The 22,178-nt window shown below is 37.2% G+C and overlaps 1 pseudogene; it reads left to right on the forward strand.

Moving 5' to 3' along the window:
- Positions 1-14,900: 14,900 nt before the first annotated feature.
- On the forward strand, positions 14,901-15,754 carry LOC148959673 (uncharacterized; annotated as a pseudogene).
- Positions 15,755-22,178: the final 6,424 nt, after the last annotated feature.

The following is a 22,178-nucleotide window of genomic DNA, read 5'->3' on the forward strand; positions in this document are numbered from 1 at the left end:
AAATGGTTGCAACGTTGAACAGCTTTTCACAAGGCAAAATTTCAAGATATTGTTAAAGGCTACCATTTTTAAATTGGAGTGGTGGTTTTAGCGGGAAAATTACCAAAAATGTTCTGATGCCATTTCAGAAACCATTAAATAGCAAAATATGGCTTAATTTTTTCAAAAAATTGAAAAAGTAAACAATGGGAAAAGTTAGAGAATTGACGTATCAAGAAAGAGTTGGTGTTTGTTTTGTATGTCAAAGTAGGCTATCTTTTCGTGAAGTAGGCAAAAGAATTGGCTGCAGCCACACTACGGTGTTCAGAATTTATAAAAAAAAATTATTTCTACAGGCTCAGTGAAGAGGTGTGCAAGGACAGGTCGCCTAAAAGAAATGACGAAAGAAGAGAATGCGTAATTTGTCGAGGAGCAAGGTGGCATAGGTTTTGTAACTAATCCTTCTATAGTGTTAGTGAAGAAAATTTTGCACAAATACAATATTCACAGCCACGAAAGATAGCACAAAACTTTCGTATCTGCAAGAAATTGTAAGTATCGCTTGCAGTAGGCTGATGCTTTGAGCAAGTGGACAGTGAGTCAATGGGACGTCATAATATCCAGCGATGAATGCCGTTTTAGTTTGCAAAATGACTCTAAAACATTTAGAGTTTGGCGAACAACAGCAGAGTCTGAAAATCCCGAATTTTTTCAGCCAAGTTTTAAAAATGCTCTGTCAGGGATGTTCTGGGGGTGTGTTGGGCCCAACAGTGTCGGAAAACTGGTCGTTTGTAATGGCAATATCAATGGCAAAAATATGTTTCTCTTCTCAAAAAGAACCTTCCAGACCCCGTTAAAATGATTAATGGTTGCAAAGCGAGACCTTGCATATTCCAGCAGGACAATGCTCTGCCCCACACTGCCAAAACAACCAAAAAGTTCTTTCCTTTGCATGATATTAATATCCTTCCCTGGCCTGCTCAAAGTTCTGACTTAAACATCATCGAAAATGTGTAGAGGCTTATGAAAATTAAGCTCAATTCAGATGAAAGAGGTGGTCCGAAGACCAAAGATGAATTGATCAATCGAGTTCAGCTAATATGGAATCAACTTTCGCAAGGATACCTCTCCAAATTTTACGCCTCTATTCCTAGAAGACTCGCAGCAATAAAAACAATGCTTGGTTACTCAACAAAATATTAAAAAAAGACCTTTAAACAATAAGTTACGAAGTTAATAAACAAATGTTATTGTTGTTTTCAAATAATATTCAATTTTGATTGATAGAACTTTCATTTCCGTTTGGAATGTGATTCCCTGCATTAACCCTAGCTCATTTGCATAATACTGTTTCCGGTACCCAGACTACCATGGCCATTTTGGAATAGGATGGTGCAATAATTTTGTGAGAAGACATATTATATTTGGTTGAAGGTGGTTTTCCCATTAATAATGATGATCTCATAAAGGAAATCGATGAGGTACCTGGAGATGAAGAAATTGCTTTTGGTTTTAAATGTAACGTCTGAGAAATGACCTGTAGATCTCGCCATGAACTAACCAGGCTTTTCAATTCAAAGCACAGAAAAGTATATGGTCGTCACACTGGTATGGCGTCAGGCTCTGCAGAAAATATGCCATCATCTTTACCCTTCCCTTTCTTTTCTTCAACTGATGAAATCAGTTGCCAAAAGTTTCATCCTCTTCAATTAAAAGCCATAGTTTTCAGGTGTGCAGTAAAAGTTACACTCCATCTTTCCGCCAAAAATTTGCATTCACTTTTAAAAATGAATTACAATTATAATTACGCTATAGAACTGTGGTCTAAGTAACGTCCTCTCTTAAAGCAAAACTAATTTGCAAAGACATAGTTACTATAGTCAATTTGCAAAGACTATTACAAGATTCCTCTGTCTTATCTTATTATAAAGAAACCTGTTTGGATGCCATTCTTCAAATTGATAAAGATGTTTGCATGGATCTACTGGAGCACATGCTAACACTGTTTATAAGAGTCAGAACTTTTACATCTCTAAGAAATACCATCTCTATAAAGTTAAGTAGGGGAATAGTCTACTACAAACAGTAGATGCGTACTGATTCAAGAGCTAAATGATGCACAGAAGTATTTAATCAGTGGTTACTTTGGTTGTTATTGCTTTCTGATATCCCTACATGCAGCCAAAAGCCCTGTTTCCAGCACACTCCCATTTATTTGCTCCCCTCACATTTATTCCAATCCCACAAATTCCATGCTATGCTTTTTTGCTAATTCCATGACTTCTTGCTAAACTGACTAATTATGCCAACTAAATTCTCTATTTTCTAGATTCTAAATTCCAGGATTCTGAAGTTTCCAGTTCTACTCCAATTCCTACCCACAATAATTCCAAACCCTCCCACATATTCAACCCCACCTTGTTCACTACACCCTTTTCATTAAATGTTTCACAGTAAGGTAGAAAGCAAAGGGTCACGGGTGCTAAGCAGTATGCGCATCTCCATATAAACCCCAAAAATATGTTGTAACAGTTGCATTATAACTGTTTCCAAAACCTGCAGTTGAGATTATCATGACAAAATATAACTAATTATTGTTAAACTAACTTTTTAATAAGAAAAGTAGTAAAATATGTTAAGATAATTATTCGTTTTCGTAATGTTAATTTCGTCAGCAATGAATAATATATAATGAATAACATATCAACTGATGAATTATTTATGTTTCTTCCTTTTGGGATTGGCTGGGTATCATTGGGATCATATTTTCTTAGATTTCCATCTACATTTCTAGCAATTGGGCGAATGGCAAGGCATATTTTTACATATGTACTGCTGGGTTATTGCCCTCTTTTTGTCCCACCGCTAAGGAAAAATTGCCCCACCAGTAATTTAGCCCATTTGAAAAAGTTGAATTTTATGAATATTTATCAAGAACCCAGAAATACCCTTGATACTCGAGGCAAAAACCATTGCTTCACTTGAGCACAGTCTTTGGTCTCTCTTCTGAGAAGATGAAGTGAGGAACATGATCAGCGACACAACGCAGCACAGTGTAGCATGGGCTTGCGATAGCGTCTTGCCTACCAGAGTAATTATCTGGATCATTTTGGCAGAATCTATTTGAGAGAACATAATGCACACCATTTTGCAACAAATATTTACAAACCTCTTTGAAAGAATGGACAGTCATTTGAAGACCTTAGTGGGTCTGCCAGGATAAAAACATATTTCTTCTTGCATTCGCTGTGACTTCCCCTTCACGTTCATCAACTGACCATGTCCATTCAGAAAAATATGCAAGGAATTAATCTAACCAGGCAAAACGGGGATCATCAATGGAGGATTATGACTCTAGAAATGGCTTCTTCTTTGAGATATGCTCTGCAGTTTTTTTCACATTAAAGCACTCAAAGAATTTATCCATGATGATACAGAATTTTGCTATTCCAGCAAATTCAGGTGGTCCAAATTTTTCCAAGCATACTACTCCCACTGTAATACTCTACACTTCAGCAGCAAGGTGAACTCTCATAACAGAAAATGATGTCAAATTTAAGTGATCGCTTGGTAATTTTGACCACTGTCAAAGACTTTTGAGACCACTGTCCAGATCTTGGAAATAAAATACTGAAATGTGAGACCATAAGATATAGAGACCATGGTTCTGCTTAAAGCAAGTGGCACGACCAGATCCTGAATTTGAAAGACAATTGCATGCAGTCTTTGTTAGATGGGGAACATCAGCCAAGAAAAAAACCGTTCTCATTACTGTGAATATTATTGGCCCGATAAACCACACTTTCCTCTGACTCAGTTTGAAGACCCTTGTGCATCCTAAAAAGTTTGTGGTAAGAAGAGGCTCCATCAGCAGTGGCATCAATAACTTTCAACTGATCTTCTCTAAAATAGAAACAGCTCTCCAGAATATATCAAAGTTTTGGTATGAGGTTGCACCAGTTTTGGCAAATGTTGCAAAGCTGAAAGAAGCTGAAGTGGGTTGACAATACTTTTAATGAGAAAGACAAGAACAGGTGTGGCAAGCTCTTTTATATCTTGGAGTGTGGCTTAATTTGAATCAGTGTCTCCAAGATCAACAAAGCCAATGAGCTCACCAGTTTCCTTATCCCAGACTAGGTCTTCCTGATCTTCATTTCATCAAATAAAATTATAATAAATCTTTCAATAGAAGAGGACTGTTTTGTCTTCTCAGACAATTTTTTGATAACATATTTGTTGAATCCTCTTTGCGGACAAATTTTTTTTAGTCTTTTAGGGTTCTTAAACTCGGTAAGATTAAGATTCCAGAGCCAGTTTTGCTGTTGTTGCCAAGATCTGAATAACTGGAGACGGGTTCTGTAGCAAGAGAAAGACAAAACTTTATAATCATAGGGTGATATCGAATACTTCTTGCAGGCTCATTGCTGCTCTTGCAACTTTGCTGCTCTTGCCAAAATAACTTCATAAATCTTTTTCATTGCAACCACTGAATAAGGATATGAAATCTTGACTTAGCTAAGAATCTACAGGTTGACTATGGTATTCCAAGGATTGTCTCAATTCACATACCCTTTGCTCAAGCTGCTTGTATGTAAATCCCTGTTGTTGAAGTGTTAACTTTAGTCTTTCTGTAGAGGTAAATTTAACAGAGGCTTTCAATTTAGCAGGTTGGTATAATCGTACTTCTTTGTTTTTAGATTCATATATATAATAAAATAGAATATATACTAGAAATGAGACATGTTCTCCGTTACTCCGAGTTTCGTGCTTACGCACTCATCAGACAGACTATAATGAAGAATATTCCTGTTACCGCGGTATAAATATACAAAAGGTGTGATAAAGTTAGACAAAAGAAATTTTATATAATACAGGTTAATTAGTTAGGTGGAGTTCTATTGTTCATGAGATAAAACTTGTTTTCGTGTCGGCATTTGGAGATTAATTCGGATCGTTTGTTCAGAAGGGTGTTGTTATTTGCTTTGATGATGTATAGTTTTTCTGTTAAGCATAGGTCACACCTTTTTGTAATGTTGTTGTATGGTTTGGCTGAGGTGATGATGGTCCATTGTATGTCATAATCCTTGTTTTTGTCTTTAAGTTCCCAGATGTATTTTGATAGTTCGGTACTGTTGGCGTATTTTCGGTTGCGGAATGAGAGTTTGTGTTGTGTAAATCGTTGTTTGAAGGTTCCTTCTGTTAGGCCAATGTAGTTTTTGCTGACAGTGTCTTCGGTTGTGGTGATATGTGCGTTGTAGATGATGCTGGAAGAGAGGCAGTTGTTGTCTAGTGGGCATTGGTCTTTTTTTTGGCAGTTGCATGTTTTCTCGTTGGTAGTGGTGGGATTGGTGTTGATAATTTTCTTGTTGTGTTTGTTGATGATAGTTTGCATATTATCCATACAGCTGTAGCTGACTTTAACGTTGTTCTTGTTGAAGATCTGATGGAATTTGTGATTCTTGGGGAAGTGTATGTGTATGAGCTTGAGGAAAGTTCTGCCGATGTTAGTTTGTACATTCTTGCTGTATGGTGGGTTGTACCAGATTATGTTGCGCTGTCTATTTCTTCTTTTACGTGTGGGTGATGTGTGGTCGTTGTATTTTAGGGTGTCGGGGTATCCACTGGCTTTTAGGGCGTTTTCGTAGATGGGCTTGGCTTTGTTGAATTCACTTTCGTTGCATGATATGTCAGTTATTCTACGGTTGATTGCTCCAGGAATGAAATATACCGATCAATGAAAAATATACCGATACCGCCAAGAAACAGCTACATAAAGAAACTTATCGAGAAAACTGAAAGTGTCATCAAGCGTATGAGATGGAAAGCCTTCTTCCACGAAAAGCCAAAGGAAGACGACCAACAAACCGAGGACCAAAACAAAACATTCGGATTCAAGTCTAGAAAATGTCCACCACAAAACGAAGACCTAGATGCATTTGAGTCTGATTTACTCAACATGATCAAGCACATCCAATTCAGGAAAACACACGACCAATTTCAAGACCAGCTACGCGAAGACATCAAAAAGATCAACGCCTCCACGAAAGCCTTCATCCCCGCTGACAAAACAACCAACTACTACAAACTGGATAGTGAACTACATGACAAACTACTAACTAACAGCATAACCACAACCTACAAGAAAGCAAACGACAGCGCCATCCACACAATAAACAACGAAGCACGGAACATCGCCACTGAACTCAACATCCAAGACCGAACAGAATGTATGGCAGAACGACAAGCATTCATAACTCTAAAAGACCATAAAGAAAACTTCCAGAACAACCCCACCTGCAGACTAATCAACCCCGCAAAAAGTGAAATAGGCCGTATCAGCAAACAGATCCTTGACAGAATCAACACGACCATCAGAAACCAAACTACCCTAAACCAATGGAAAAACACTTCGTCTGTAATCAACTGGTTCAACAGCATACCAAACAAGCATCAACATACATTTGTTATCTTCGACATTGAAAACTTTTACCCCTCAATAACCGAAAAACTCCTTACAGACTCTATCTCCTTCGCCAAGAAATACTGCAAAATCACCGAAAAGGATACCAACATCATAATGCATGCCCGCAAATCACTCCTATTCAGCAAAGGAAAAACATGGACGAAAAAAGACAGCCACATGTTCGATGTGACTATGGGGAGCTTTGACGGCGCGGAAATTTGTGAACTGGTTGGTCTTTTCATCCTCAATAAGCTGGGTGCAAAATACGGAAAAGGCAACATAGGTCTATACAGAGACGACGGACTCGCTATCTTTAAGAACACCCCTGGTCCACAAGCAGAGAGAATCAGGAAGGACATTACAAAACTTTTCAAGACTCACGGCCTCAACATCACCATACAGACCAACCTAAAAATTGTGAACTACCTCGACGTAACACTAAACCTAACAAATCAATCGTATTGTCCATACAGAAAGCCCAACGACCAGCCACTATACATCAATACAAAGTCCAACCATCCCCCCAACATCATAAAGCACTTACCTGGAGCAATCAACCGTAGAATAACTGACATATCATGCAACGAAAGTGAATTCAACAAAGCCAAGCCCATCTACGAAAACGCCCTAAAAGCCAGTGGATACCCCGACACCCTAAAATACAACAACCACACATCACCCACACGTAAAAGAAGAAATAGACAGCGCAACATAATCTGGTACAACCCACCATACAGCAAGAATGTACAAACTAACATCGGCAGAACTTTCCTCAAGCTCATACACATACACTTCCCCAAGAATCACAAATTCCATCAGATCTTCAACAAGAACAACGTTAAAGTCAGCTACAGCTGTATGGATAATATGCAAACTATCATCAACAAACACAACAAGAAAATTATCAACACCAATCCCACCACTACCAACGAGAAAACATGCAACTGCCAAAAAAAAGACCAATGCCCACTAGACAACAACTGCCTCTCTTCCAGCATCATCTACAACGCACATATCACCACAACCGAAGACACTGTCAGCAAAAACTACATTGGCCTAACAGAAGGAACCTTCAAACAACGATTTACACAACACAAACTCTCATTCCGCAACCGAAAATACGCCAACAGTACCGAACTATCAAAATACATCTGGGAACTTAAAGACAAAAACAAGGATTATGACATACAATGGACCATCATCACCTCAGCCAAACCATACAACAACATTACAAAAAGGTGTGACCTATGCTTAACAGAAAAACTATACATCATCAAAGCAAATAACAACACCCTTCTGAACAAACGATCCGAATTAATCTCCAAATGCCGACACGAAAACAAGTTTTATCTCATGAACAATAGAACTCCACCTAACTAATTAACCTGTATTATATAAAATTTCTTTTGTCTAACTTTATCACACCTTTTGTATATTTATACCGCGGTAACAGGAATATTCTTCATTATAGTCTGTCTGATGAGTGCGTAAGCACGAAACTCGGAGTAACGGAGAACATGTCTCATTTCTAGTATATATTCTATTTTATTATATCTATTGCTCTGTGCTTTTGCACATCGAGCACTGTCACGTCAGAATAGACAACGCAATCTGGAATAGTAGATTCATATATATATATCTTGCTCCAAAAGTTTGACAAGATGAGCATTAATTGCTTCCATTAATTAAAAGATAACAGTTTACTGATCTTAAAAATCTTCTTGATTGATTCTTGACTGCAGGGAACTATCTTGATATTGGAAAAAGGAAAATTTCCTTGGGATAATATATCTCTGAATAAAAGTTGCAGCTCTTGAGTCAGGAAAATGAATGCCATTACATTAAACATATTGCTGAACCTTTTGAATAAAACTTGTTAAAGTAACATTGCCAAATGATATTTCATATTTAGTATATATATCATGGTCTTCAGTGAGTATCCAGCCAAATATTCGTAAAGAGAAACGAAGAGAAGATTTCACAAATATTTCATACTTGAGAATCAAATGCTCAGTTGAGTAAGAAGAGATTCTTACCAAAGATTCTGAAGATAAAATATGCCAACAAGCACAAATTTTCAGTTTGCCAATACAATTCAGAAATTCAGGAAGACTTTCATATATCAAGCTAGCATTAGGTGGAGATTCCAAAGATACAGAAGATGCATGTTCTTCTCTTTTCTTTATAGCAGCTGTTGAGTGTGGTAAAATAGAAGAACTTGGAATGCTCTTTTTTGGGAGACTAAGTGATGGCAGAGCACCATCTTTAAGTACTTTCCGTGTAGCATCTGTTGATAAAGCATAAAAGTTGTTGAGGACTATATCTAAATTTTGTTTCACTTATCATTCAATCCCAAGTAAAAAGTGACAATTCTTTACAACTGATACATTACAACATTATAACATTATAACTAAAGAGAAACAATATGTAGAAAATAATAATAAATCATTAATTATTTTCAACGAGTTCCTGATAAAAGAGGAGGCCCCCAACATTTTTCATTAATTATTTTCAACGAGTGCCTGATAAAAAAGGAGGCCCCCATTATTGTACAAAAAATATTTCAAAAGCAAGACAAGAGAAATGATTCGTAGTCAAGGTTGTTTCCATGGTTAATCAAGTAAAAAACTCTTGGATTTTGTTTGTTTGTAGACCAGACAATGTCATATTTGTGAGAGACTAAAATTAATCCAGTGTTGTGTCCTGACCTAGTATAATATTTCAAAACAGGCTTTACAGCTTGGCCTAGTGTTCGAAAGGCTCAGGTAAAAGACCTTAAGCTGTCCAATATCTAAATAAGAAAACGCAGGATTATTGTCAGTTAAACACGAATATAAAGCAAATTACTTACAGATCCAAAGCTGGTCTTCCGATAAGTGCTTTTCACAAAAATAAAGCCTGTTGGAGTTGATTGGTCGCTGGAGATTCTTATCAATGATCTGGTCTTTTGTAACAATATTTTTTCGAGTTCATTTCTCCATTTCTTGGTAAAATAACTATTTGGTAGAGGAATTTTATCCCTTTATTGGGCAAAGTTGCCATATGGCAACAAAATCTTGTCCAGTTGTTCAAAGATGCTGGTCTGTCTTTTAGTGTTGGTGAATGTAGCCTCTTATTCAACTTAATCAGGGTCAATCCAACTCAGTTAGTTTTCTTGGTTCATGGTGATCAGAATTTCGAAGTGAAGAAAGGTGGGGTTTTTTATGTCCTTTATCTCTAGTATTTGCAATTGACTTTTGGATGCTGAAGAGGTTCTAATTTTTGATATTGCCAACAGGAGAAATAATGTTCACGGTATGCTTCATACCGAAAATACGATTGTTTTGTTCTGGAGGACATGGATGAGAGTGAATGTTTGGTGGATTTTCGCTTTAAGAAGAGCGATATTTATTGTCTCGCCCTTGCATTGCATCTCCCTGTAAGGTTCTCAAATGCACGAATGGCCTTATAGTCGACTCTGTAGAAGCACTGTGCACTTGCCTTAGACATTTGTCATACCCTAGTTGATATGCAGTCTTGGTTCTAAGGTTTTGTAGGCCAGTTTCTCAGTTGTGTCTGATCTTCAATAAATTAATTGACTTTATTGTTCATACTCACGGACATCTGGTAAGGAGTCTAGACAATTGCTGGTTTGTCCAATTTGTAGACCTAAACAAAACCAAAGAGTTGTTCACAATGAAAAATAAACGAGTACATGCCCTGAAATTCCAGTCTGCTGTTGCACCTTATGGCCTTATTGTCAACTTATTTGGATCAGTTGAAGGAAGGCAGCATGACAGTGTGGTATTAGGAATGTCTGGTTTGTTGGACCAGCTTGAAGATACTTGTTTTCACCAACAGGCCAGCCATTGTGTACTTATGGTGACCCTGCATATCCCCAAAGAAGGCATCTTCAGTGCCCGTTTGAGAGGAGAGTTGTGCTGTCCATGAGCCAGGTCAGCATTATATTTCAACAGCGAACCAACTGCCCTTTAATGGGGAATAAAAACTGCAATGATTCAATGAAAAACGGCTTTTTTAAAAGCCAGCAAATTTGCCAAACTTAGCTTTTACCAAATAACACAAAAAGTTAACAAACTCTATCAAAAACTCTAATCGAAAAATTCTATCGGAAAAATCAGTTTTTTCAATGCACTGATTTTCCAAATACAAGAACTGAAGGTTTACAATGTTTAAGCCACTGTGGGATAATTTTTTGATACATTGAAGGAGGGTCAATAAAAATGGGGCCTTTTAGAATATACTGCTTGGAGTTTTACCCACTGGTCAAAGGTATTTAGAAGGTCAAAGGTCATGTGGTTCCAGGACTCCTTGAGGCAATTTCAAATGAAAATTAAGCCTTTCATATATATAATTAATAAATGAACTAGTAGAAAACACAGGTTAACAAACAGAAACATACAAATCTTGATGTCAATGCAGTGAATAAAAAATAAAATATTATATTTCTAATGTTTTGAAACATTGATAAATGGGGGCTAATTTTGTCTGCACTCAAAAAAAGGGTCTTTTAGTGAAAAACGCCTTAATGAGAAAGGGGCTCAATGCAAAATTTATGGTCAGGCAATATTTTTGAAGTAATTGAAGAATTTAGAAACCCAGCGTAATTCATTGCTTCTACAAACTTCTTCTATTTTATTCACAAAATTATTGCCTTTTTAATATTAAGTCTATTTTTGCTTTTTGTTCATTAAGTCTTTGAAAAATTGTCTGCTGATTTTCTAAAAAAAAATTCATTGTTTCTAGTATAAGTTTATCCCTTTCCTCTTGTTGTCTCATCAGTAACTGCAACTCTTTCTCTCTGAGCATTTGTTCCTGTGTTTTCAAATCTAAGAAGTCTTTCTTTTCTTCCAGTGCCAACTGCCTTTCCTTTAATTCATATTCACTCTTTCCCTCAATTTCTTCTCTCATTTTTTTGCCCTGAAAATAATCAACCAATTCATAACCTGATTTCTTTCTCTTCTTTCCATTTTCTTTTCCTTCCCTTTCCTTTGTCTGTGAAAGCCTCTCCATGGACCGCTTCCTTACACTCTCAGCTGTTTCTAACTCTTTCTCAACTTGTTTCTTTCTTTTATCTTGAGCTTCTATCATTTCTTGTTCAGCTGCCTCTGAAAGTTCTGAAAATGCTGCAACTGTCTCTAAGGCTTCATCAATCTCTGTTATTTCAGGACTGATGCCACTGGCTCTGTGCTCCTCTCTTGTCTTTTTTAAAGGCCTTCTCAAGCTTTGTATATCGCTCCCTGACGCGCCTCTTGTCTACACAAAACCTTAGCTCCTTAACTACATTAAGAGACTCTGCAAATTTATCCCAAGCACATGAAGCAAGCAAATTTATCACAATGTTTTGGGAATGGCCTTAATGAAGGTACATTATATAAAATTCTGATAACAGTTGTAAAAACAGGCAAAGATGAAGCATAAAAGGGGTTCAAAGGTCATTTTAGGGGGCTTATATTTAGGGGGCTTTGTTTGGGGAAGGAATTATAGTCAGAATTCAGTTAATACCAGGAGAAATGCAATATCATCTCAAACATAAATGCAACTATCGGTCATGTTCCAGAGACATTTGCAATCAAGCTGGATGTTGAGAATAGATGTATGTTGAAAAAAACCAGGAAAGCACATGGACAAAGGGAGCAAATTTTATAGGTAACAAGCATTAGAAACTGAAAAAAATGACAAGTAGTGGTTTCTGGTATATGGTGAATATGGTGTTTTATGTCTAAATTCAAGCCCTGTACTTTTTGTGGGAGGCTTAACATTAGGGACAGGGGACTTTATTTTGGTGGCCTTTATTCAGAATTTTATGGTATACAAATTAAGAAAGGAATAAAAGAGGAAGCATTGTAGTATAAAGCTTTCAATTTACCTGTGAATATAAAACAGTCATCTCCATCACCAAGACCATAAAGCTTTTCCATGGTTTTGTTTTGATATATGAAATGGCGAAATTCTTCAAAACTCTCATTTACAAGCAAGCAGTAGAGGGAATTTGCCTAGAAATATACATATCTATATAAATATATGTATATATAGATTATTATTTAATTATTACTAGATTATTATTTATATAGATTATTCTTATCATTTAATAATATACATATATATTATTTAGAAATTTGTCTTTTGATACTTCCGTAGCACATTGCTCAATACGTTAGCACATAGAGCGTGATATATCATAGATTGAAGAAAGTAAAACTACATGGTTTATCTCTACAAGCCTGTTTTGTGAGTAACTCACTCTTCAGGAGATGTTGATATACTGGAATATTCCTCGAATAAATAGATAATACGGTACAGAAGGTGTTACATAATGTGTGAGGTTATACAAAAGGTGAATTAGGGGCGAACACAACATCAAACATCGTGTGGAATCAATGGTGAATCAATAGAAGGTGAATCGATGGAAGAACACAACATCGGTAATTGAATGGTTTAAAGCCACCAAAAGCAAACACAACAACACCTTCATCAGCTTCGATGTTGTAGACTTCTACCCTTCAATCAGCCAAGAACTCCTAAACAGAGCACTGGACTTCGCCTCAGACTGTGACAATATCACAATTGACGAACGTAACAACATCATTCATGCCAAAAACTCCATCCTTGTTCAGAAAAATCAACCATGGAAAAAGAAAAATAAAACCACGTTTGATGTTACAACAGGCAGCTACGACAGTGCTGAAACACGCGAGTTGGTTGGAAGCTTTCTGCTGTCACAACTACAACACCTCAACATCAATGTAGGACTATACCGAGACGACGGACTAGCCATTTCAAACTCACCACCAAGAGTCACCGAAAATATCAAAAAGAAAATATGTCAAATTTTTAGCCACAATGGACTACGCATCACGATAGAAGCCAACAAACAGATCAGCAACTTCCTAGACGTCACCCTCAATCTGAAAAAAGGTACCTTCCAGCCATACACAAAGCCTGACACCATCCTTCAGTATGTCCACCGCGAGAGCAACCACCCAACAACCACAGCAAAACATATACCAATCGGCATCAACAAACGTCTGTCATCACTTTCCTCTGACAAATCATCATTCGACCAAGCCACGCCACCATACCAAAAAGCACTCAATGAAAGCGGATACAAATACACCCTACACTACGAACCAACTTCGAATACCACAAGAAAAAACAGAATTGTGTTTCTGAAGTTTCTGAAGAAGCATATTGCAAAACATTAATCAAGTTGTTTATTACAGATTATCACTTAATCATGCTTTTTGAGATATATAAATAGATGTTGTGTTGACCAAAATTTTTAAAGGTTGCAACCAGCTTTCTACAGTAAAAGCTTTTGAATAAAAAGAACTGAGAACCATTATGGTAATTTCAAACTATAGCAGTGTCAATTAGCCATACTCACTTGGAATTTTGATAGATTATTTTTCCATCTAAGTGAATTGACAAATCCAAGGTATATATTATATATGCAGTAGTTGGTCTCAGACTCGATGATGACCAAAGACCAAGCTCTAAAAGGGTTACTGGTTTTGGACAACATTCACAGAATTGAATAGTGCAGTCATCTACTCTTTCTATATTTTTAAAAAATGTCGGGTATACATTGGGAAGTAATATTTTTATAAAATATGAAAAATGTAACTTTGGACTGGTAAGGTAAAATTATCATCGTTATATGCTTTTTCAAATATAGGTATACCTTGATATCAACCATTCAATATTTCTCTTGTATGTTGTATGGGAATTGCATAGATTATTTCCAAGAGGAGCATCAAAGGTACAGGGACTGGCCAGTTCTTCATTTCCTTGTCATGCAAACAAATTAGTATTAATGTTTATAGCAGAAAAAACCAAAGGGCAAACATAATGTCAGCAGAAACATCAAAATTTTTACATGGCCTCGCACTTTTTATGAAATTTTCCTAATTTGTCAAGATTACATATATAGCAAATTATATTTTATCCACATTGAGATAGCATTTCAAATTTTTATAACTATAAGCAAAATATTTGAATGACAACAAACAATAAGGATTTGGTTTGATTAAATTATCATCTTAACAGAGAATTGCTAAATTTCTGAAAATGAAAATACTGACATAATATTTGCTCTTTTGGATGAAAGAAAATACATTTAGATGTTACGAAAAGCAAGGGAACGGGGTCAGGTATATCATTGAGGATGGGTAGCTAGTTTTGCATAAAAATCGTCTCTGAGAGGGCATTAAACGCAATGAACAGAAACATTTATGAACATGTGCAAAAAGGTTGATAAAGTCACTTACGTTCCATCTCTCGGATTTGTGAAACTGCCTCAGTTTGTGATCTTTCTGGAGGCAAATCTCACAGACAATAGAGTGTTTATGATTCTGGAAGCGCCATCTGAAGACGCTCTTTGTAGGCACGTGACTTTGGTAGCAATTTACATGTTAATCTGCCATATTGGCAGTATCCAAAAATTGACCTCGAGCAAATGCGCGAAGATGAATGTTTGGTGGAATTTAGATTCGCCAAAAATGACATATACGGCCTAGTCAACACACTGCAAATCCCTGGGGTTATACGGTGTTACAATGGCTGGAAGGTGGATGCAGTTGAGGCTCTATGCATCTGTCTGAAAAGACTAGCATATCCCGTGCAGATATTGCGATATGATCCCGAGATTTGGCAGGCCCATCCCGCAGCTGTGCACAATGTTTAACACTGTTGTGAACACTATTTACAACAACTTTGCACATCTTCTCAGGGACATCGATCAACCTTACCTATCCCCAGTAAATCTTAAATTGTATGCAGATGCCATCCATGCAAAGGGGGCAGCCCTGGAAAATTGCTGGGGTTTTATAGACGGCACTGTCAGGCCAATATCTTGACCAACTAGGAATCAAAGGGTCGTTTACAATGGGCACAAAAGAGTCCACGCATTGAAGTTTCAATCAGTTGTGGCTCCAAATGGCCTTATTGCGAATCTTTTTGGGCCCGTTGAAGGACGCAGGCATGACAGTGGTATGCTTCTATCCTGCCTACCCAAACAGGGTTCACCTGCAATGTCCTATCATAAGGAGGAGACCTTTAACAGAAGACGAACAAGCCTTTAATACCTCAATGAGTAGGGTTCGTGTTGCTGTTGAATGGGTTTTTGGGGACATTGCAAACTATTTTAAGTTTATAGATTTTAAGAAAAACCTTAAAATTGGAATGAGTGCTGTTGGGAAAATCTATGTAGTTTGTGCCCTTTCAAGAAATGCCCTGACATGTTTACATGGCTCCACAACATCAACCTTCTTCAATGTGAAACCTCCAAACATTGATGAATATTTTAGGTAAGGTTGATTTTTCAAATTCCATCAAGATTCTGGCAGAGGAGAGGAATCAATCACATCTTTGCATGACAACAGAAACGGTTTTTTAAAAGCCACCAAAGTTACCAAGACAAGACCCATACACACATGATACGCATTGAAAATCACGATATGAGTAAAGCTTTCCAAATATTGAGAACATATAATGCAAAAAACATACTTCAACAAACCCAATTACAATCAACACAACAAAAATTAATTAGGTATAAACTTCCATATAATGAAAGAACATTATTTAGGTTAATAAGACCTAATAAGCACATAGAAGGGGTAAACTAAGTTTAAGCAGAATGTTAATTACCATAAAAATTTACAAAATTCCAAGGATTGGCTCAGGCCTATAATTTTCCAACAAGAAAACACACTTCATAGAATATCTCGAGAAGGGTTTAAAAGCTGAAATTAAGCAACAGAAACATAAATTGAAGGGGGCTTAAGCCCCAAACACTCCTATAATTACTGGTACTTCCTGTCTTGTTTATTTTAATCATTTTACCCAAAGTAGCCTCCCATCAAGGGGCTGGTTTACCAGGGAGCCTATTATACAAAAAAGTAAGTAAGTAAGGCCATCCACTTGTGTAATAAGGTTTCTTACAGGAATCCTTTAGTAGCACTTCAAGTTGCATAAGTTTGCTTACAGCTGGTAGATACCCCCTGTAATCTCGGAGTAATACCTTATGGTCTTTGGGTCTGCCAAGTTGTTTTGGAAGTCGTATTTTTTTGCAATATATTTGATTAGCTTTCTGATGTTGTATTTAGTATGCTTTAACTTTATCAGTATTAACGTATATAATCCTTGTTGTTGAGACATGAACAGTGAGCCATCGTTTCACTTATATATTTGGTGGTTATATTTCTAGTTATTCTTCACCAAGGCTAGGGTTAGCCATAGGGAATTCGTCCTTGTGCTTAGGATATTATTATCATTGTTTGTTTGTTTCTTTTTTTAAGGCTATCGGTCTCTGACCGTCACTGTGTAACATGTGATGGCTATCCAGCTAATTTTGATTCAATGAGGTATTTTGAGTGTGAGTTTGGAACCAATTTGAGTGATATTAAAGGTTCTTTTTCACACAAGGCCTATAACCATCCTTCGTTTTTCATCCCTGAGGCTTGCCACATGTTGAAACTTGCCCGTAATGCTCTAGCAGATCTCAAGGTATTTTGTCATGATGCAAAGCAGGAGATAAAATGAAAATTGGTAATAAACTCTCAAAAGGCCATATGGAGTTTGAGGGACATAAAATGAATGTTAAGGTTGCAGCTCAAACCCTCAGTAGTTTGGTGGTGATGCTATGGAGTATCTTAAGAATAGTGGACATCCTGATTTTGTTAATGCAGAGGGAACCATTAGATTCATACGTGTAATTAACCAAGTCTTAGATTTATTGAATCTGAGAAATCCATTTGGCAATGGATTCAAAAAGCACTTTTTCTGCATGATGCTGCAAAGTGGAAAAAATAATAAATAATTCCATCAACTATCTGATAGCACACACAGACAAATCAGGCATGCCACTTTTAAAACACAGGAGACACATAAACAAGCGTAAGAGACTTGGCATCCCTACTATTGAGCAAGCTATTTAATCATTTGAAATATATTCTAACATATAAACTCTCTCAAGACCAGTTGGAACTGTTATTTGCTTGTATTCGAGGGAGAAATGGCTTTAGCAATAATCCAAATGTGCAGCAATTAAAATCAAGTTTACAAAAATTATTTTAAGAAATTCCATAATTGGCTCAAAACATAGGAACCGCCTAACATTTCAAGAGCAGTTTGCTGGGTCCATTTTTTCACTCAAATAGACTAAAAGGATAGCTCCACTCATGGCAGAAAACCCAATTTCTCAAGAAGATGACAAATATATACAAGACCTTACTGCAAGCCTCAAAGCATATGAATTGACCACACAGAAAAAGGCCGTTTTAGGATATATAGCTGGATATATAGTAAGGGAGCTATGTAGAAAAGTTCAGTGTCCAACTTTCAATAAAGCACTTTATTTGAACCCCGAAGAAATGCCAGCAGTAACAGATCACTACTATTCAGATTGGGCCAGTCCTGTGTCACTTCATCTTATCAATTCCAAAAATCGCGGAAGTCTAGTTTTTCCACATCAACAGGTTGTCAAAATCGTAAACATGTGTGAAAAGGTTTTTAGGGTTGCAGTCATGGGGGTTAATTCAAAAGAAAAACAAATTGCATCAAAAAAGATTTTAGAACTTTTGGTTCACCTTATTAACCAAGAACTTGCAAGAGCTTCCCAGCTTCTCAAGAAGATCATTGAAAAATATGTCACCTTCGTCTTGTAACTTATGAAAAGCAATATACAAAAGATGTTATACACAAAGACAAGATTGGTGTACGCCAGCAGTCAACAAATATGGTTTTGTTCAAAAGTACCTAATTATCAAAGTCTGTGGCACCCGATGATACCCTGCTTTTGTGCAGTTAATACAGAGTCGAGAATACTCTAGGGGACAGGAAGCTCGATATGCTTTCTCTTTGAAATTTTATTTTATAATTTACTTTTTATCATTTTAAGACGAATCTTTGTGGTTCATGTATCACTTGTATCTAACTATTGACGTAAGCATTCCTTGAACTTATAACTCTCAATAGGCTGGCCCGTAAAATGGGGCCTAAAAGTGCGAAATTCTTAAATAAATCAACAAGAAAACAAAAATTAATAAAACATGTCTAATTAATACAGTTTCCAGTACCAAATCGTTGCCTAAACCAAGAAAAACAACATTTTACAAACCTTTTTTGGCTTTGATGCAGTGGATCGATTCCTGGTAGAAAATCGAGACATACCTCCTTTGATTTATTGGGTAATTTTTTCACCAATTTCGGCAAATAATACAACAAAAACGGTTATCTCCAATAAAGCCATGTTTCCTCCATGCAACTGCATCATAACTTTCGCTACAATGGTTTTCCTTAGAGAGAGGCATAACTTGACACATCAGGGAAAAGAGAACACAGTAAGTGAGAGAGATGTGATGTTAGGTTCTCAAGCCTTAATTTTTGCACCAATTTATCTGTAAAACTCAGAGTAGATAAGGTAGGGCTAGTACTATGCAATATGGGAACAAAATTTTATTAGATGTAATAGTTTTAAAATTATTGGTAATTTATTTCAATATATCAAATTTTCGATATTTTTCTGAACCATTTCTGAAATATTTTTGGAATCCAAGCTAGTCTGGAATAATCTTTACATTTTTGAAAAACAAAAAAGAAATTGCACACTTCCAAGTGTTGATATGATATCTTTATTGATATGATATTGCTGAAAATTTCATCGAGATATCTTTTAAAATGCCATCTACAGAGGTGTCACAAAAGTACCAATGCACGCAAATTTGGAAGTTAAGAAAAATCAATTTAAAAATAAACATAATACAAAACATGACCAAATATCTATTAAAGTCTTTTTAGAAGCCATCAACCTCATAGGTAACTCCTTCTTCTGTTGCAGTTATGTCTTCCTTCCGTTTCTTTGCTTTCCTTTTTGATTGCCTAATTTTTTTTAAGTAACCGTTGCACTCGCAGCACTCTCAGGCTTGCGCTTTCTATCAATTTTCAAGAAGAAGGTCATTGTATTACTTCCTGGCTCTATTCTAAGATGAAACAGGACATTTCCTATAGCATTCAGTCCTTTATTTAACACTACTACTGACCCTGCATTGGCAGAATGCAAGTGGTCTCTCCCAGAGAAGACACTCTTGGGGCATCTTGACCAAATTAAATGACTAATAGCTTCGCATATAGCCAACCTAGACAGTCTTTGAGCATTTCTTCCGAAGAAAGTCTTTTGTGATGATGAGCTCTTGGACAACAGCATCTGCAATTTCCTTTTTGTGAGTGTGGTGGATAACATTTTCCTGGTCTTGGTAAAATTTGCACCAAGTATCTGGCCCTTTGGGGCAATACTGATGTTGGGGATGCTCGCCTGTTGAAGCCGAGTGGTAAAGGCCGCCCTTACTTTGACATGCATCTTCTTCAAATTGTCCTTGTTTCGGAGTATGGCAAGCCTACGATAAATTTGAAGCTTGTCAATAAGCGCCCCAGTCAGTCTGCCAGCTCCACCATTTGTTTTTCCATCGCTTAGCTTTTGTTTCCCCTTTGCAGATTTTAATTTGCGTAGAGAAGTTCCCATTCTCTTTTGAACATGGCCTATACATTCAATTTTTGTAATGTTTTTGTCTCCATATGGTCTTAGCAATTTTACTTGGGAAAATGCCTTAGAGTCCCCATCACCAATGTATCCAGTATATTGCAGGTGCCTGGATTCAGCTGATCGCAGAAAAATCCTTTTCACTCCTTCTGGCTCCATAGCTAGTGCAGGCCCTGCAAAATTGATAGGGCAAACATGGTTTGCCGCCCATCTTTCTTTTTCTGCAGAAATAGGTTTTTTGGCCCACCTTGAACAACTGGCTTTGTTGAGGGTCTCATAATCAAGGCATTTGCCTGTAGCTGCAGATATGCAAGTTACAGCTTCCTTGCAATGAAGAGTACCCTCTTTTTCTTCATGTCCTGTCAAAAATTGCTTTGCACTCAATGGCCTCAGTTGGTTCTAAGCCTTTTTCTGAGTGTTCTTCCACTGCAGTCTTGTTCATACTTTCATTGGCTTCATGCATCTTTCACTTTCTGCAAATTGGTTATATGCTTCATCAGTCATAGCATTGAAGCATATTCAAAACTTTTCCAATCCTCCTTTGCCAGCCCCAACCCTAGCACTGATCTGCTATTGACCTCCAAAGTTCTGGAGCCTTTAGAATGGGGCGAGGAATACATTTCACATCCCATTGCACAAGAGTCACATTCGAAGGCAAAGAAGGATGCTAGGCCCATTTTCTTGGCACTGACCTCGGTGATGGAGATTTTTCCAAATTTGCATTTTCAACAGACAACAGATTCAAGAAGGGCTTCCAAAAATGACAGATGAAAGATTCTGAATCCGCTCAGAACCGCCGAATTTGGTGTGGTAGCACCAGCATCACCCAGTTTTTTCTCACTGGCAGAAGTCTCTTTACTTGCTGGGAACTGAAATCAAATGAAATCGAATGAGATCATTAATATGGCAAATTCAGGAATGTGCTCTTATTATATCAGTATAAAACTAAGTAATTTCTTGTTTGTTATTGATTTGTCCTATAAGCTGATTGTATTCACAGATTTAGGCCTAAGCCCGGCCAAGAGAAACACGACCCTGCTTATCAAACCCTGTACACAAGGAGATCATGTGAAAACATGCTTTAATATATATAAAAAATTTTCTTAAATTTATTTTCTGAAACGTGCTTTTGAAGCCTACAACGATGACTGAAAACATGGAACCTAACCATGTCAAGCAGGAATGACCTTCCTCTACTTTATCTAATTGCTGTGTCGTTATCTTGGCTTCAAGGGACATTTGACTTTCAGATGTTGTAGATACAGTCTTTCTTTTGTAAAAAGTCTTTTTTCTTCTTCTCTGGCTTGAAAACATGAAAAGACAGAAAAATAATTAGCGATGACGAGGAAACAAGCTCTAGCCGCAACAGGTGCGATGATTCTGTCTGTCCTTGCTCTTCCGTTCCGAGAAACGAAGTCGATGCCGAGCCAAAAGCATTGACCCATTCAAAAGTAGATACATAAATCAATGACAAATGTATCCAGCGTGTGCCAGGACCAAGAGCTAAAAGGAAGCATGTGCTGTGTGCTGTATGCCCACCATACTGAAGCGTTTCTGCTACAGGGGTAGAGTGCCACCAATTTGTCTTCCCGAGGGCACAGAGGCAAGAACTCGCACAATTCAAGAGCATCTACTCGCACAATTCAAGAGCATTTACAAAGTGAAGCACATGAAGAATGCCTGGGACCCAAGCGCTTGAAGAAACTTTCATCTGTCAAGAAATCTCAAACTTTGCCCTTGGTTAAGATGTTGAGTTCGCAGCGCCAGAAATTGGCCAACAAGATCTAATAATCAATGTGTACAATGATGCAAAATGTTTGACATCATCAGCATTTTCTTGGCCTTCAAGAGTGAAGAAATTCATTCCTGTATTGCTGCATCTCTTTGCTTTGATGCGTCCATGGATAAGAGGCTGAAGGATCATCAATACATGCTACTTAATGTAATTGATGAAAATGGGAAACCAGATCTCAAGTTTATTGGCACTGGACACGTGACTGAGCCTGGTGCCTCTGGGCATCTCGCAGCATTGAAATTGGGAGCGGACGATACTGTTGGCTTCAATGAAGTAATGAAAGTGATAACTCATCTATCAACTGACTGGGAAAATAAGAATGTTGGAGAGCAATGTGGTCTCTGGAAGCTCCTGGATAACAACCAAAGGAAATTAGACATCGACATCCCCATCCTAAAGTCTGT

This window comes from Rhopilema esculentum, chromosome 9, assembly GCF_057945365.1.
Source record: "Rhopilema esculentum isolate cy_ngs chromosome 9, ASM5794536v1, whole genome shotgun sequence".
Taxonomy (NCBI): Eukaryota; Metazoa; Cnidaria; class Scyphozoa; order Rhizostomeae; family Rhizostomatidae; genus Rhopilema; species Rhopilema esculentum.